The sequence below is a fragment of the Orcinus orca genome, chromosome 4 (genome assembly GCF_937001465.1).
Source record: "Orcinus orca chromosome 4, mOrcOrc1.1, whole genome shotgun sequence".
NCBI classification, from domain to species: Eukaryota; Metazoa; Chordata; class Mammalia; order Artiodactyla; family Delphinidae; genus Orcinus; species Orcinus orca.
Window position 1 is genome coordinate 44,632,770 of NC_064562.1, and position 13,690 is coordinate 44,646,459.

Sequence of the window (13,690 nt, forward strand, 5' to 3'; positions counted from 1 at the left end):
ATGTGAATGTCTCTATGCATTATAATTATATTTTATATGTATATAGAGACATATAGAAATATAGATAAAGAGTTATATAATTATAATGTAGTAGATTCAAAAAGAAATTTTAGCTAGGAAATGTTTTATAAATGTCTACATTACATTCTAATGTAAAATAAAAATAAGCAAAACTACCTCATGTAACCTTCACACTCTTATGTTACGTGAGCTTTGAGTCCAGTGCAATTTCCAAGTGGCCCCTCTATGATGGATTCATGATCGTAATTATATTCCTATTCCCAAAGTGTTAGGAATACAAAGCAGATATTTCACCTTTACAGTGTTACCTTTCCCAGTTCTCTTTGCACCACTTCATGGAAAAACAAGTCCTCCAAACAATCCTCATTCTGGACCTTCCAACACTCATAGCTTTCACTCTGCAGTCAGAAACCAAGCTATGGTCAACTCCTTTGGTTTGCTGAAAAATGACCCAGTGTTTCCCTATTCTAGTCAGAAAATACTGAGATTCTTATATCTGTGAGTTTTTTCTTTCTTACCATTCATTTTTACCTATTTCTCCCATATTTACAGCTCTAACTCCTGGCATCATCAACCTTCTCATCTCCCTCCTCTCCTCCCTCCCTCAATCACTCCTTCCCTTCCTTCTTTTCTCTCTCTCTTTCTATTTCTCTCTCTCTGTGTCTATATCTCCCTATCTCTCTGTCTCCCTCTCTCTAATTCTCTCCTCTCCACCACCTTTTTGCTTTTAACAAATGCTGAACACCTAGACATCCTCATGTAGAGAATACACTGACAAACAAGACAGACACGATCCTTAGGGCGCTTCTTGCTTCTGATCTAAGGAAACAGACATTGAAGGAAAATGCAAGTGTGATAAAGAAGTTTAGGGTATGACAGGACCATACAATAAAAATATTTAACATTCTATTTCTTATATTCTTTCTGAGGAAGTAAGAGTCAAGCTGGCCTCTGAAAGATATAAAAATTACATAATATTTTAAAAGTATGCAAATACAAAGATATAAAGCATAGTAGAAAACTTGTAAGTAAAGGCAATCATAATCTTGTCTGAAAGGTCCCTCTTCTTCTCCACTTAGGTAAAGGAAACTGTCCCCAAGAGACTAGCCTTCTTTACTTCTTTCCCTCCCTTTCTATCTCCTTCCCTCCCTTCCTTCTACGAATATTTTTCTGAATGCATACTGTGTTCCAAACACAAGAAATATCAAATGACCATTATCAAAATTATTTAACAATTATTATCACAATTTAAATGCACAAATACCCTGCTAGAAGTTTATTTTACAGAAACTCAGTTAAGATAAGGATATTTGTTAGTTCTGTAACAGCAAAAGGTAAAAAGAAAAAAATTAAATACTTATCATTTGTAGTATGGATTAAAAATTATGGCATATACACACAATGAAATATTATGCAGCTTTTAAAAAGATTGAGGTAGATCTATATGACCTAATATCACAAGCTAATTAACATATTTTGCTACGTGGAAAGAGCAAGCTGCAGAAGAGTATATACAGTATAATCTCATTAGACTATATATGGAAAAGGATTTCTAAATCTGTATCTGTAATTCCACTTACAAGTGTATTTATAATTCTATATATGTCTATAACTATTGGGTTGGCCAAAAAGTTAGTTTGGGTTTTTCCATAACATCTTATGGAAAAACCCAAACTAACTTTTTGGCCAACCCAATATATACCTGTTTCTATAGTGATGGCCATACATCTTTGTACATCCGTAGAATTTTTCTGGAAAGTTTTACGAGATACTGTTAGTTGCAGAAGGAGTAGTGAGATTGGAAATTGGGACTTTCACTTTTAAAATGTATACCTATTGTTAAGACTTATTTACTTGCTAACACATTTATTTATTTATTGTTTTTTAATTTATTCATTAGGTAGAATAGTTGGGAGCTTCACTGACTCTTTTTTCAACAAGTGGAGTGGTCCCTCTTAGAATTACAAAAGAAAGGCAATTTGGTTCCTGTTGCCCTAAGAGGACTTGTGTGGACTGGCTACAGCTGTCCTTCCCTGGAAGCAGGGATGTTGCCCATGAAACACACAAAACAATGCAGCATGACTAACTTTTGTTTAAGTACTCAATATATTAAAATTTTGAAAAGTGTCCTTAAAAATGATAGGTAACAATAGGTGAATCTGGGTAAAAGGTATACAGATGCTGTCTATATTTTTCTTGTGTCTTTTCTATAGTTTAAAATTATTTCTCAAGAAAAAGATTCAAAAACAAAAAAAGAAAGCTGGCATAATGAAGTGTTATCAAGTAGGTGACAAAACAAACTTTTTTTGGTTTTCTATAAAAACAAATAAATGTCCTCTTTTCATTTCATTTGTAGGTTATGTTTAGAGCCAGAATGAAATACCACAAGCAAAAAGCTATTCTTGAAAGAACATTCCTAACATTTGTTTCTATTTCTTTTATTTAAAAGGTAATGTAGTAAATCAGTAGGAGTATTTCATAATGTTATTTCCTCTTGGCTATATAATCTAGTTTTTCAGTTTTCCAGTCTGTATCTAGAGTTAGATGTATTAGTGTAACTTCTTTTATGTTTAAGGAAAAATTATTATTATGGAAACACATTAGGAAAATCATTTTGGTATTTTTCTTCTCCCATTAGGCCACTTTTTACCTTTGGAAAATAAAGTCACAGACATACTTATTAAGCATTTGGTTGAAAAGTAAATGTTGTTCAAAAGAAAATGTATTTGTACAGAAGTATCTCTTCAATGAAAATCATCTAACTCCCACTTTTTAAAATATGAATAAATTATCTTAACATGACCTCAAGTAGGATACAAATAACAATTTCTCTTTTAATTGAGGTATGAATTTTATATAACTCAGCCATGAAAAATGGAGCTTTAAGTTTTTTTCTGTATAACTGAACTTACCTCGTGAGTCCCCATTTCAACTGGTGGCAAAATATGTAATCGTGCCAGTGTAAAATAAACTCAGTTACTTTAAACACTTTCTCTGAGAAAATATTCTGATGGCTCAGAATTCTCCTCCTCCCTGTTCTCTTTTTGATCCTCCCAGGGTTAAATTTTTCCTCCTGGTATCACACTGGCCTCGGGGGACACGTGTCCAATCCAAGGTCACTGACATCTACCCATTCTGCCTTTCTGATGTGAATTCATACTTTTCTGAATTCATACTTTTGTACGACTCATACTTTGATTATTGATTGTTTTCCTGTGTTCACCTTGAAACATGGGTGTCCCTCTTTGCTTCCTAGTTGCCAGTCATGGGCAAACACCACCAACACTTTACAGTCCAGATAGAACATGGGGGTTATCAAGAGAAAACTGACAAGCAGAGAAGCAGCAGAACACACAGCATTCCCAGCCCTCAACTCTCATCATCCACTGCTCATATCCATGTGCACATGGCCAATGTTCCAGCAGAGAGGAAGTTCGCGTCAGTAACACCCCACATATTTGTAAGGCTAAGGGTCAGGGAAATCTATGAGATCTGTATCAGTAGAAACCTCCTCATCAGGGGATGGCCCTGTTAGAAAGGGGCTGCCTCTGGACCCCAGTGACTGTTCTTCTGTTGAACTAACTTACACCTTCTGAGCCAGTTCTCTGCTAAGCAACCAAGAAAGGAAAAGAGGTTAGTCACCAGGGCTGCTGGATTTGTCTCTCATCAACCTAAATCTAATGATTAATTACTTTTTATATTTAACTTTTTACCCTGGAATTCTCTGGCAGAAGGCAAAGATCTGATATTTGGTCTTCTCACCTAGTAGTTTCAATAATTTTTCATTTAGTTCTATTGAACTTTGAAAAAAATGACATCATCGTCCACTATTGATTCTTTGAATTCTTCCTTTCCATGTTTACATATACGTTTTTTATTTCATTAGGTTATTTCTTAAGCTAGAGCCTTTAGGGTAATGATAATCGTACGCAACTGCAGTGATTGCCAACATTCCTGCCAGGTAGTCCAACTTTAACAGGTCTGCATCTAGTGTTTCATCCCTGTATTCTCCTCATCTACACTTACTTGGAACCTCTTGATTTTTAAGAAAACTGCCTGTTCTACCTCTTACTCCTCCCTACAGAAATGGACAAGTTAGTAATCCTTGCTTCTCTCAACTAGGTAGAGCTAAAAAAGCTGTAACTGTGAAGTGGTGTAGTGATCCTAGGTAAATGAAAACTCCACTCTGTAGAGCGAACTTTCCCTTTAGACTAGTTGCTCCAAAATCTATCCTGGGAAAAAGAATAGCAATGGCAAGCCCATTTGCTTTCATCCTAAGCCACCCATTCAATATACATTTATTTATCTGTTTGAAGATCAATATCATTTTCCCATTCTGTCTGATTTTAGGATCTTCTCTAAATCAAATCCAAATTTAGGTGAGGAACAGAGAAATCATATATAATGTCCTCAAACTCCAACAGTATTTATTGTTTATTTATTCATACAACTTACATCTCAAAATGTACAAACTATGGTATATTTTCCATTAAGGAAATTTCATCAAATGAAAAATTTTAAGTATCCAAATCAGATAAACTCAAAATTTAGGCAAAAGTTAAGTTATACTAGCACAAATTTCCACTTTAAATAATGCTGTATGATAAAACAGTGAGATTTAAAGCTTAACCTCTTCAATTTACCTTGTTAGGTAATTAAGGTAGCTATAATAACCTGTCACCTCTGAGTCTCAATTTCATCACCTGTATACAAAACGTAACTGAACGTTATTAATCTTTCCTAGTGATGCCATTCTTCAACCCTCTGGGAAGGTCACTACTTTATATAATAATCTTGTGTGTAAATCTTTAATATTTATTGAGCACTCACTAAGTACATCACACACTCTGTCTCATTTAAAGCATTCCATAATCCAATGACTGAGAGCCACTATCATCCTTATTCCATAACTGAGGAAACTGAGGTACAGAAAGGGCATATCATTTTTCCCAAAGTGCTCAAACTAGTAAATATCAGAGCTCAGCTATAAATCTAAAACCCTGAATCCATCACCTACTATTTTTTAAATCACAGAATAAGTCTAAATCCATTTATTAGAAAAGTTCTTCCTTATATTTTGGAAACCCAGAACCATTCCTTTAGGAGCTGTCCATTTCCATGGAAAAACATCTTAATTTTTCAATGATGAAAAGAAAATAAACAGCCACAGTATTTAATAACTGTCATGAGAGCTACAGTACAGACTTGATGAAGCAGTCTTAATTTTGCCACTTTTTGCAGCTATAAAAGACTTTAAGACAAAAACTTATTTTTTGTTTCAAACCTCATAACAGCACAGGGAGGCCAGTCTGTATTATCATACATTTGCATTTGGAAAATAAATTTACACTGTCAAAGGAGAAAACCGACAAACAGAAGCTGATTAAATACTTGAAAATAATTCAAGTCACTATACCACTGAAGTGATTCCAAAAAGTGACATGGATGTAATATAAGATCCTGAACTACATCAGAACTCCAGGAATTAGCAAAAGGGTAAGAGGGGAGTTCATTCACATAGAGGAAGAGAAAATTTTCTTTGGACTAGTTATATCAGATAATATGTTTGTTTAAGGAAAAATAAACAGGTGGGAAAAAGTTCTGCATGCCTAACATGGAAGGAAAGCATATTTGTGTCTAATATACTGCAGAAACTGTTTTAGTACAGCTCATTCTTTCAAAAATACTGCTCCCATACAGTGGCCAAGGTCAGTTTGAATTTAGGTAATCTGCTATATATAAGTGCGGATCATATATGTTAAACTGATCTCAGAGGTATTCGGACACCCTACCTTTTAAAAATATTTTCTCTGTTTATTATTCATGGATTACTAATTTTTCTCTTTGAGATCTGGTCATCTTTAGCTTTTTGTTTTGTTTTGTATCCCAATTTCAAGTGTATAACATCCAAGTTTCCAACTGATAATCAACAACCTTTATTCCTTCATCACTAAAGGCACATATTATGATTTGGTCACATGCCTTATAAAAACACTACTGTAAATGTTTCAGGAATAAATGATCCCTTGTAATCTAAACACAAGTTTTCAGACCTCAAAGATTTCCTAGGAGTGTAACAGTAGTAGCTTGCAAGATCAGGAGCGGCAGTACCTCATTTTACATGAAATTCACAACAACATGGTCATGAGGTACACCCAAGAGAGTTTTGAGTCTGCATTCATTGTTAATAAGGGTCCTTAAATTCAATGCCTCTGCAATTCTGAAGTCCCACTTTGTGGACTAGTGAAAAAAGAACAGAACTGGACATGAGGGCATTTATTTTCTAGACCCCGCTGGCCACAAACTACATGACTTAACCTCTAAAAGACTCAGTGTCCTTGTTTCTCATTACCAAACCTCTGTATGACAGTAGAGAATCAAAGGTGGTTCACAGGATAGGAATATTAGGCATGTGGCTGTAAAGAGTCAAATACTGTCACTGCTGGAAAGAACTTAGAAAAGCACCTTGTAACAAAGAGGTGTCTCAAAGAAGCAATGATATCACAGGAAACGATCTGGGAACAAATTACGTGGAAAATGAAGAAAATTACAGAGTTGTGGACTCACTAGCAATATAAGTGACAGACCTCTAAATTAGGTATATGGTGTGATGGCAGGGATCCATAATTCATGTTACACTCTTCATAACATCTGAAACAGTGCATTGCATAAAACAGGCACTTCGTAAATGTTGCAACTGAAATGAATGCATGCTCAGGGACTTTTTCTTCTTGAATTTGGCTGAATAAAAGCTACTCTGCACAGTTTTTACTTTCACACTGTTGGAGGTGGCTGGAGGCCAAATGTGACATTTGGGCATGCATCATACCATCTTGTGGATATTCCTTCTCGCAGAGGTGAAATAAATTGACACTGGAAGTAATTTACTCTGACAAGAATGTAGGCAATATTTCAGCATTAGGTGCCCCACTCAAGACTACCTAAAGTGAGAATTCAAACAAAGATGGCTTCTCTCAAGATTTCCTTCCTAGAAAAGCTGAGGAAATATGATCTGGATGACAGTAAGTTAGACATAGTTGAACAGTTTTGCTCAAACAAGGTTTGAGCTTGGGAGCAATGTCAGCTAGAGGAGGAAGGTTTCTAGTGCACCAAAGATTTCAAGATATGATCCTATAGTATCCAATATTCCCTATTAGTCCCTTGCTTATCAAATCTATAAATGTTGAATGTCTGTATGTATGACAGATAGCTAACATGTTGGATTAATTATTTAGAATTCCAAAATATCCTGATAGGTTGAGACAAATAACCCAAATAACATGAAAACCTCATAAAATGCTCAAGAAAAAAATATAAATTGTTGCTTTTATATGCCAGCTAATTAACTGCATTAGTGCAGAATGAAGCATTTGGCTTAACAATTCATATTAAAAAATATGACATTCTGGCTTGCCATAACATTGAACTAAGTTTATGTTCTGCCTTGACTGTGGCATAAGCCAACACAATCATGGGTTGCACTACTGAAGGTGGTATCCAGATGGCTAGAATCTATAGTACACTCTGCCCTATGTTAGTATGCTGTACTCCACACTAACATGTAACAGAGTACTGAATGTAATTTTAGGTGACGTGTTGGCATGCCCCTGGGCTCTGTCTTCAGGCTTCTTCTCAATCTATGCTCATTTCTCTAGCAATAGCAATCAATCACATAACTTTAAGCAGCATCTTGCACGCTGAACACTCCTAAAACTTTAACTTCAATGCAGACCTCCACTTGGAAATCCAAATTTTTATATCTATGCCTGCTTGGCGTCTTTGTTAGGATGTACAATAGGTATCTCAGTGGAACTTGACCTCTACTTCACACCATATTTGAAAAAGTAATTGCAGGTAAAATATACATCTAACGTAAACATTAAACAATAAAACTACTAGACGATAACATAGGAATATATATTTATGATCTTGGAATAGCATAGATATCTTAAACAGGATAAAAAAAAAGCTCTAGCCATAAAGGAAATGATTAATAAATTAGACTACATTAAAACTAGGAACTTTCATTAAGAGAGCAAAAAGTCAAGGTACTGAGTGGGAGAAGGTATTTCCAGCACAAACAATCAACAAAGACTTTTTATCCTGAATATATGGAAAATGCCTTAAATCAATTAGAAAAAGGCAAAAAAATACAGCAGAAAAATGGAAGAGTCTTGAACAGACACTTCTCGGAAGAGGATATCCAAATGACCAATGAACACATGGAAGACCTCATCAATAATCAAAGAAATGCAAATTTAAACCACAATGAGATAACATCACACACTTATTAGAATTCTAAAATCAAAAATTAAAATAAATGAATGTTAATGAGACCGAGGCAATAGGGACTCTCCTACATGATTGCTGGGAATGTAAATTGGCTCAATCACTTTGGAAAGTGTTTGGCATTATCTACTAAAGCTAAACATATATATAACTTATTACCTGATAACTTCATTTATAAGTATCTATCCAATAGCTATAGAAATATTCATGCACATATGCACACAAAGGTGTGTGCAAGAATGTTCATAGACCCATAATTCTTTGCAGTCCTAAACTGTAAACAATCCACAGTCCATAAGAGTAAAATAGAAAAATAAATTGTGTAATTATACAGTGAAAAACCACAGAAATGAAATACTATATACTACAACTACACACAACAACGTGGATGAGTCTCACAAACAACATACTGAGTGAAAGAACTCAGACAATCCGGTTTTATTTACATAAAATTTCAAAACTGACAAAACTGTTCAATGGTGTTAGAAATCAGAATATGACTATATTTGGGGGTAGGAGAGTAGTGAATAAATGGGCACAGAGGGGGCTTTTTTGATATCTATAATGTTCTTTTTCTTATTCGGGGTATTGATCAAAGGGTTTGTTCATTCATGGCAATTTATGAAGCTGCACATTTACAAGTTGTGTACTTTTATATGTATGTTATAATTTAATTTTAAGAAGTTTGTTAAGGGACACTGAAAATTAGGGAGTTTCAAGAAAAAAATCAGAATACTGAATGTTTAAATAAAGAGTGATTGAAGGAGATAAAAAAGTTAACTTAAAAAGGCCAGAAAATGTAAAAGAAAAAAATGAAAGCTATCCTCAAAAATCAGTGTGGCAGCAGCATTATTTTATATTATTCCAGAAGACAAGTAACTAAGAGGAGGCAGATTTTTCCCAGCTCTAACTGTTAGACTCTGAAATGTAAATGACAACCTACAGAGAAATGAGCTCCCTGCCAATGAAAGTATTTAAACTATTCTGTCAGAGAAGCTGAAAAAGGGATTTCCATATTGGAAAAGGGTTGAACAAGATGCACTCTGCTCCCTTCATTTCTAAGATGCTATAGTTCATGATGAAATTGGTGTCAAATATATCTTGTCTTTCTCTCCTCCCTCCCTCCCTTCTCTTTGCCCTCATTCCACAATCCCTCTCTGTCCCCCAGACTCTAAAAAGATAACAATAGAAAATGAGATCTTTTGTTTTCCTAATTCTATTTCCTTCAGGTGAATCACACGAAGACTGGTAAGTGCAATGGCAGCCCTCACCATGGGCCAGATGTAGAGTGCTACATAGTCCATGCCCTGCCAACTTCACTTCTCCCAAAAGAGAAAATATTTTGGAACTGGATGTTTCTTCTCCCCAAATATTATACCAAGAATCTTTAAGAACTCCACTACCTCAGAAAACACACAAGTAAATACATACATAATAAATATTTCAAACCTGACTACAAATGCCAAAGTGGTATACAGAATTCTTTCAACAATACCTTATCCCTTAGGTCTTCAGAGCAACAGCATTTGGTTGAATTTTATATTCATTTCAGCATATTAGTTCTCAAATAATTGAGATGTCATTTTATTTTTAACCCCAATCCAATAAGGTAGAAAGCATTTAATTAAGAAGTCATCTTAGTTCTGGCCTATCAAATAACACCTATTGCAAAGCCACACATACACACAAAGTGTTGAACAAGCCCCCTCAACATAACGCCCAAAGAGTTCCTATATAATTTGGGGCATATATTACATTTCCTAGTATTCCTAGAAATCTTTAAAATATGGGAAAATGTGCTTTACCAAAAATTACATTAATAAATGAACAGAACATTTTCTTGTATAATTTATAAATTATACATCTATATGAGCACACTATGCTCATTTCAAACGTTAGATTCTTGGTGGTGAGGATACAGTGGCATAATTCTGTTTTAAAAAATAAAGCTCTGTAACTATCAAGGATTAAAATATACCTGTCATTATTAATAAAAGAGAATCAGGTATAACTGGGCCTATTCACAACGGAGGAAAGGAAGAATGGATGGCAGGAGGGAGTGGGGAGAGAACTGCACCCAAGTAGGGAACCAGTTTTATCAGCCGAGCCTTGGAGAAGCTCAGAACTCAGAGATTCCACTTACATAAGTGTCAAAGGCTAAGAAGTGAGCTAGAAACAAGAAAGCCAATCAAAATATACTCCATCTGCATGAACACAATTATCAGTAGCTAGACAGTCATGATCCTCAAACACCCAAAGAATTGAAGATTAATATCTAAAGAAACTGCACAAAGTCCCTGGGGAGAATCAGAACAGCCACGGAACAAAGTCTTCCATGTTTAAGAGGGCTGCTGCATTATGGTAAGCTCCTTGACCAACCACAGGTTAATGCAAAACCCATCAGAGCTCATAGTCAGCTTTTATGCTGCCTTTTTCTTAAACATGAATGAAGAATCTTGCAACATGATAGACAAAAATACATAAAAAATGATTTCCCCCAGAAGACAAAGAAGTAATTTTGGCAACAGAGAAAATTAACAAACAAAAAACCAAAACCTCTAGTCTCCTCAGGGGTCACATAAGAACACAATACTAGGATGAAAGAACATCAGCTAGAACAGTGATATATTAGTCTGTTGATCTCAAATGATAAGACCATGGCAGTAAAGGAAGAAGAGGCACAGGTAATCAAAGTTAATAAATTAATCTTAGACCTTGGGGCAATCTTAGAAGCTGGAAAATACCCAAATATTTGGAAACTAAATAATAACTTTTAGATAACTCATGGGTCAAAAAGAAATCCAAGGAGAAATCAGAAAGTAATTTGTACTGCATATCAAATGAATTGCATGAAAATGAAAACATGACCTATCAAAATATCTGCTGGAGCTAAAGCAGTGCTTAGAGTGTAATATATAGCACTAAAACACCTGTATTAGAAAAGAAAAAAAATCTCAAATCAATGACTTAAACTTTCATCTTAAGAAACTAGAAAAAGAACAAATTAAACCCAAAGTAAGCAGGAGAAACAAAATAATAAGGGGCAAATATCAATGGCATAACCAATAGAAATTAATAAAGAAAATCAATGAAGCAAATAACTGGTTCTATAAGGAGACCAATAATATTGATAAACTTCAGGGCCAGACAGCTCAGGAAAAAAGAGAAGACACAAATTACCAATATCAGGAATGAAAGTGGATATCACTATAGATCTAACAGATAATAAAATGATCAAGGAATATTATGAATAACTTTGTGCTAATAAATTTGACAAATTACAAGTGCCAACAAAAAGTGAACATTCAATAAAATACAATTATCTTAATTGTAATTTGTAAACACTGCAAAGGCTCTATGCTGATCAAACATGAAGAGGAATAGAGATTTCTAAAAAAAAAAAAAAAAAAAAGAGTGACAGATAAAATGATCCTTCTGAGCTTTTCTTCCATCTCCCAAGAACTAAAGCTGAGTATAAATGTATTTGGCCCCCTACCATGCCAAAGGAAGCAGGTATTCTTGCTATCTTGAGTTTAATGAAGACATTGGTATAGATCTGGTCCCTCCCCTGGAACCTCTCTACCCAAGATTAGTAAATATAGAGACCAGCAATGGTCAGACATGTAGAACTGGTCCAAAGAAAGGCACCTGGCAACACTACACTGTTTTTCTCATCTAAAGGAACACAAACTTGTCATGTGCTTAGAGCTATAATACATACCTTTGCTTGGACTGGAGAATGTGGGAAAAAAGAAGAGCACTTAATTAATTCACCACATACTGGAGTTAAAGAGGAAAAGAGAAATCAACACGGCTGCTAAGTTTCTGTTTGTGATCCAGACCTTGCTAAGAACATATCTACTAATCTCTTAAAGTTCTAAATTATATTCAATTGAAAAATCAAAAGAAAAAATCTTTTGAATATGATATAATTTTTTCCTAACACCACAAACATTAAATTAGAACTATTAGGTACTACAACTTTCTGTCAAATTCACCATCATGTTTTGCAAATTGTGTTGAGCAAAAATGTTAATAAATTTTAAAGAGCAATCTTTGTTATATCCCTCTTATTGTGCTGAAGGTCAGCTCTACTATTTATTACAGTAAACAGCTAATTTTCAGTAGAAACTTCCTTATGAGATCCTCTGTTAATTTCAGGAAGTGAAACTACCTGTTGACAGAAGAGCTAGTTAATTCATTCATTTATAAGAGCATATTTTATGTATCAAGAAATTTTCTTTTCCTGTTGTTTTTGTATCACTCACTTTATGAAAATCATCGTGTTTGTTAACATTAAGTAGCCAGAAGTTTTTTCTTAAAATTTATGGATTGAAGAAAGAAATATTACTATATGTTACATCAATGGTCAAATAGCCTCATGAATATACTGGTCCTCCACTGCACATGTCCAAATACAAAACAATCTGTAAATGTTTCCTCGCTTATATGGAGTAACAGATGTATAATTTAATTAACATATAACATTTAAAAAGTAAAAGCCCTTGTGTATGTCACCACAATTGGCACATCCATTAATTTTACATTTCACTGGACTCAGAGCATTTTGCATTGCATCTCTCGAAAATTTGTTTCAATTAACCTTTGAATTGCTGTGTGAGAAGTAAGTACACAGAACTGGGTTTAGAGGAAGTAATAGGTTTCTTAGATTCACATGGAGCATGAATCCATAGATTCCAACTCTACCAATGCTTTTGGAGGTTTATTCTAGATGAAATTGGAAATATCATATTTCCACAAAAGGATTTTGCTAAATGATTATCCCCTCTCTATCAGAGATAAACTTTACTAATTTTAAGAGTGTAGGTTCCCTTGCTATAAACCAGGAATTGGACTCTAATTTAAGCAAAATGGAGGTTTTATTGGAACAGTCCTGCAATATCTCCCAGATTCAAAGGCAGGATTGAATGTTCAAAACTTAAGAGTAGATACATAGGCAGCTCAGATAACTCAGCAGTTGGAGTTCATGGACCATTTCTCTTAGCATCAATGCCTTCTTGGTTGTGTATCTCACCATTTCTAATGTCACTTCCCACCAGAGAACATCCTATTGGCCCAACATGAATCAGTCATCCAGAGCATAGGGGAAAGCAGGACACCTGTGGCCTCTAGAGGCCCTCTTCTGGATCTGGGTTCCATTCTCAGAGGCAAAAGAATTGTGAACTGCCACCCCAAAATTTGCCCTGTGCGTTTGACCTCTTGGCTGCATTTTTTTTTGTTTATTTCCTTATAAAAATTTAAAGGGCTTCTCTGGTGGCGCAGTGGTTGAGAGTCCGCCTGTCGATGCAGGGGACACGGATTTGTGCCCTGGTGAGGGAAGATCCCACATGCCGCGGAGCGGCTGGGCCCGCGAGCCATG

At 35.0% G+C, this 13,690-nt stretch overlaps 1 protein-coding gene across 3 annotated transcripts in view; it reads right to left on the reverse strand.

The window, feature by feature from the left end:
- The window catches only part of CFAP299 (cilia and flagella associated protein 299), a 624,040-nt gene that overhangs the window by 351,519 nt on the left and 258,831 nt on the right, over window positions 1-13,690 (reverse strand). The window lies entirely within an intron of this gene.